Genomic DNA, 5,354 nt, shown 5'->3' with positions numbered 1-5,354 from the left:
CATTTTTTCCCCCAAATCATGCTTCCTGATATAGCAAAATTCCATGGGATAATAAAAGAAAGAAAGAGAGAAAATGAAATTAAATTTGGGGGACCCTTGCCAGACACTGTTCATTCATTCCTTCATTTTTTCAACAAATACTTACTGAACACTGCTAGGGATATAGCAGCGAATAGTCACGATCCTGGCTTTTATGGACTTTATATTCTAGTAGGAGAAAATACATCATAAACAAGTAACTATACTTGTTAATTAGAGAAAAGTTATGTAAATAGAAATAAAGCAAGGAAAGGGAAGAGTGAGTGAAGGCAGTGGTTGAGCCCCATTTTAGGCAGAGTGGTCAGGGAAAGCATTTCCAATACGGAATGTTTAAGCAAACGATAGTTCCTTTGATTGAGTAGGAAGCACACCAAGCACATATCTGAGAGGTTATCGGACAACAGGGAAAGTGAAAGTAGGAATAAAAAGCAAAAGCTTATGAGTAAAATCCAAACACTGCTGTGCTTCATAGGTTGACACATCCATATAAACTACTTCCCAGGAAATGTCTGTTATCCCAAAGAAGCCCATTCCCAAGTAGATTAAAGTATCTACATGGCTAGGGAACAAGTTTTGTGATCCATAAGTAAACTCCAAGTTTGAAGTGGTTTTTATAAAGCATTTGGTAAGAGCCACAAAGGGACAGTGATCTCCCCAGAAACATTTCTTAAAGAAATCATTTGAAAAGGAATCATACTAAAAGATATTAATGGAGTAACAAATGAGCTGATCTGGAGTTTAAAGAAAAGGGAACAATAGTTAATAATAGCTTTTCCCATGCTGGCTTTAGGTTAGAATCAACTAAAGGATCTTTTCAAATAATAATACCTGCGTCCCGTCCCCAGAGATTCTGATTTAATGGCTGTGGTGTGGGGCCCAGGTGTTGTTATTTTTTTAAAAGCTCCCCAAGTGAGTCTAACATGCAGCTGATTGAGAATCAATCTGGTTTGAAAAAAAGAACATAAGTTAAGCTGTTAAAAATTTTTTTAAAAATCATGCCAGGCATTGCTTCTGGAATGCAAAATATATCTCACAATGATCTAATTAGTGAGCCAAATTATGTATGGAGTACTACCTATTATGCACTACAGGCTTAGCATGGGAGATACAGAAGGGAAAAGGTAAACCAATCCCTACATTTGTGGAACTCAAAATGGGGAAAGGCAATGACATAAACGTAAACAACTTTAAAAGCAACAACAAGATAGAGAGTGCAATAAGTGTTAGAAAGGAAAGAAAGTGTGATGAGACAGAGAGTACCGGGGTAGGGACTAATTTTTTAGGTTGACTAGGAAAGCCCTCTCTGAGATGTATAATTTAAGCAGAAACCTGAAAGATAAGAAGAAAACAACCATTTAGAAAGTTTGGAGTGTGAATTCCAAATGCAAAGCCCTGAGGAGCAAAGTTGCTTGGTGTGTTCTAAAATCAGAGACGACACAACTATGACAGGAGTTAGAGTGAAAGGATATGTGGTGTAAGATGAAGAAAGGAATTTGGATTTTGTTCTAAGACCTCAAGGATTTTAAAGCAGAGGACAGATGTGAATTCACTACATTAATAAAAGACCACTCTGGGGACTTCCCTGGCAATCCAGTGGTTAAAATTTTGCCTTCCAGTGCAGGGGGGTTGGTTTGGTCACTGGTCGGGGAGCTAAGATCCCACATCCTCAGGGTCAAGAAACCAAAACATAAAGCAGAAGCAATATTGAAACAAATTCAATAAAGACTATACAAATGGTCCACATCAAAAAAAAAATTTTTTTGAGCCCTCCACTGAGAACTGCTGGTTAGACTTGATGGCTTAGAAATAACTTTTCTCCAGATTAAATCCACATGGCTGACAGGGTCTTGGTGCTCCAGCCGGATGTCAGGCCTGAGCCTCTGAGGTGGGAGAGCTGAGTTCAGGACACTGGTCCACCAGAGACCTCCTGGCCCCACATAATATCAATGGGCGAGAGCTCTCCCAGAGATCTCCATCTCAACGCTAAGACCCAGCTCCACTCACCGACCAGCAAGCTCCAGTGCTGGACACCCCATGCCAAACAACTAGCAAGACAGGAACACAACCTCACCCATTAGCAGAGAGGCTGCCTAAAATCATACTAAGTTCACAGACACCCCAAAACACACCACCAGATGTCGTCCTGCCCACAAGAAAGACAAGATCCAGCCTCAGCCACCAGAACATAGGCACCATTCCCCTCCACCAGGAAGCCCACACAACCCACTGAACCAACCTTATCCACTGGGAGCAAAGACCAAAAACAACGGGAACTACAAACATGCAGCCTGCAAAAAGGAGACCCCAAACACAGTAAGTTAAGCAAAAGAGAGGACAGAGAAATACTCCACAGATAAAGAAGCAAAGTAAAAACCCACCAGACGAAACAAATGAAGAGGAAATAGGCAGTGTACCTAAAAAAGAATTCAGAAAAATGATAAAGATGATCCAAAATCTTGGAAATAGAATGCAGAAAATGCAAGAAACATTTAACAAGGACCTAGAAGAACTAAAGAGCAAACAAACAATGATGAACAACATAATAAGTGAAATTAAAAATTCTCTAGAAGGAATCAATAGCAGAATAACTGAGGCAGAAGGACGGATAAGTGACCTGGAAGATGAAATAGTAGAAATAACTACCGCAGAGAGGAATAAAGAAAAAAGAATGAAAAGAATTGAGGACACTCTCAGAGACCTCTGGGACAAAATTAAACACAAAATTAAACGAATTATAGGGATCCCAGAAGAAGAAGAGAAAAACAAAGGGACTGAGAAAATATTTGAAGAGATTATAGTTGAAAACTTCCCGAATATGGGAAAGGAAATAGTCAGTCAAATCCAGGAGGTGCAGAGAGTCTCATACAGGATAAATCCAAGGAGAAACACACCAAGACACATATTGATCAAACTATGAAAAATTAAATACAAAGAAAAAATATTAAAAGCAGCAAGGGAAAAGCAACAAATAACATACAAGGGAATCCCCATAAGGTTAACAGCTGATCTTTCAGCAGAAACTCTGCAAGCCAGAAAGGAGTGGCAGGACATATTTAAAGTGATGAAAGGGAAAAACCTACAACCAAGATTACTCTACCCAGCAAGGATCTCATTCAGATTTGACAGAGAAATTAAAACCTTTACAGACAAGCAAAAGCTGAGAGAGTTCAGCACCACCAAACCAGTTTTACAACAAATGCTAAAGGAACTTCTCTAGGCAGGAAACACAAGAGAAGAAAAAGGCCTACAATAACAAACCCAGAACAATTAAGAAAATGGTAATAGGAACATACATTTCGATAATTACCTTAATTGTAAATGGATTAAATGCTCCAACCAAAAGACATACACTGGCTGAACAGATACAAAAACAAGACGTGTATATATGCTGTCTACAAAAGACCCACTTCAGACCTAGGGATACAAACAGATTGAAAGTGAGGGTATGGAAAAAGATATTCCACGCAAATGGAAATCAAAAGAAAGCTGGAGTAACAATTCTCATATCAGACCAAGACAGTATGGTACTGGCACAAATACAGATCAATGGAACAGGATCGAAAGCCCAGAGATAAACCTACACATATATGGTCACCTTATCTTTGATAAAAGAGGCAAGAATATACAATGGAGAAAAGACAGCTTCTTCAATAAGTGGTGCTGGGAAAACTGCACAGCTACATGTGAAGGAATGAAATTAGAACACTCCCTAACACCATACACAAAAATAAACTCAAAATGGATTAAAGACCTAAATGTAAGGCCAGACACTGTAAAACTCTTAGAGGAAAACATAAGCAGAACACTCTATGACATAAATCACAGCAAGATCCTTTTTGACCCACCCACCTCCTAGAGTAAGGGAAATAAAAACAAAATTAAACAAATGGGACCTAATGAAACTTAAAAGCTTTTGCACAGCAAAGGAAACCATCAACAAGATGAAAAGACAGCCCTCAGAATGGGAGAAAATATTTGCAAACGAAGCAACTGACAAAGGATTAATCTCCCAAATACACAAGCAGCTCATGCAGCTCAATGTCCAAAAAACAAACAACCCAATGCAAAAATGGGCAGAAGACCTAAATAGACTTTTCTCCAAAGAAAATATACAGATTGCCAACAAACACATGAAAGGTTGCTCAACATCACTAATTATTAGAGGAATGCAAATCAAAACTATAATGAGGTATCACTTCACACTGCTCAGAATGGCCATGATCAAAAAATCTACAAACAATAAATGCTGGAGAGGGTGTGGATGAAAGGGAACCCTCTTGCACTGTTGATGGGAATGTAAATTGATACAGTCGCTATGGAAAACAGTATGGAGGTTCCTTAAAAAACTAAAAATAGAACTACCATATAACCCTGCAATCCCACAACTGGGCATATATCCAGAGAAAACCATAATTCAAAAAGAGTCATGTACCACAATGTTCATTGTAGCTCTATTTACAATAGCCAGGACATGGAAGCAACCTAAGTGTCCATCGACAGATGAATGGATAAAGAAGATGTGGCATATATATACAATGGAATATTGCTCAGCCATAAAAAGAAATGAAATTGAGTTATTTGTCGTGAGGTGAATGGACCTAGAGTCTGTCATACAGAGTGAAGTAAGTCAGAAAGAGAAAAACAAGTACCGTATGCTAACACATGTATATGGAGTCTAAAAAAAAAAAATGGTTCTGAAGAATCTACAGGCAAGACAGGAATAAAGACGCAGACGTGGACAATGGACTTAAGGACACAGAGAGGGGGAAGGGTAAGCTGGGACGAAATGAGAGAGTGTCACTGACATATACACTACCAAATGTAAAATTGATAGCTAGTGGGAAGCAGCTGCATCGCACAGGGGGATCAGCTCCGTGCTTTGTGACCACCTAGAAGGATGGGATAAGGAGGGTGGGAGGGAGACACAAGAGGGAGGGGATATTGGGATATATGTATATATATAGCTGATTCACATTGTTATACAGCAGAAACTAACACAACATTGTAGTATTATATACTACAATAAAGATGTTTAAAAAAAAATTTTTAATAAAAAAAAAAAGACCACTCTGTTGCAGGGAGAATGGATTGTGGGGTTAGGAAAAGGGAAATAGAAGCAGGACAACCAGTTCAAGCAAGAGAATGATGGTGGCTTGCACCAGGGTATTTGCAGGGGGGAAAGAGGGATATGGCAGTCTGCCGGAAAGTAAAGCCCATACATCTATCGCATTTAAATTTGTAAAACAAGTGACTGTTTTCTCTACATACTTCATACTTTGCTAAGAATAGCAGTTATTCTATTAACTTTACCTAGA

Source organism: Lipotes vexillifer, unplaced genomic scaffold, assembly GCF_000442215.2.
Source record: "Lipotes vexillifer unplaced genomic scaffold, Lipotes_vexillifer_v1.1 scaffold31, whole genome shotgun sequence".
In the NCBI taxonomy this organism is placed as follows: domain Eukaryota; kingdom Metazoa; phylum Chordata; class Mammalia; order Artiodactyla; family Lipotidae; genus Lipotes; species Lipotes vexillifer.
Note: the sequence above shows the minus strand (reverse complement) of the source record.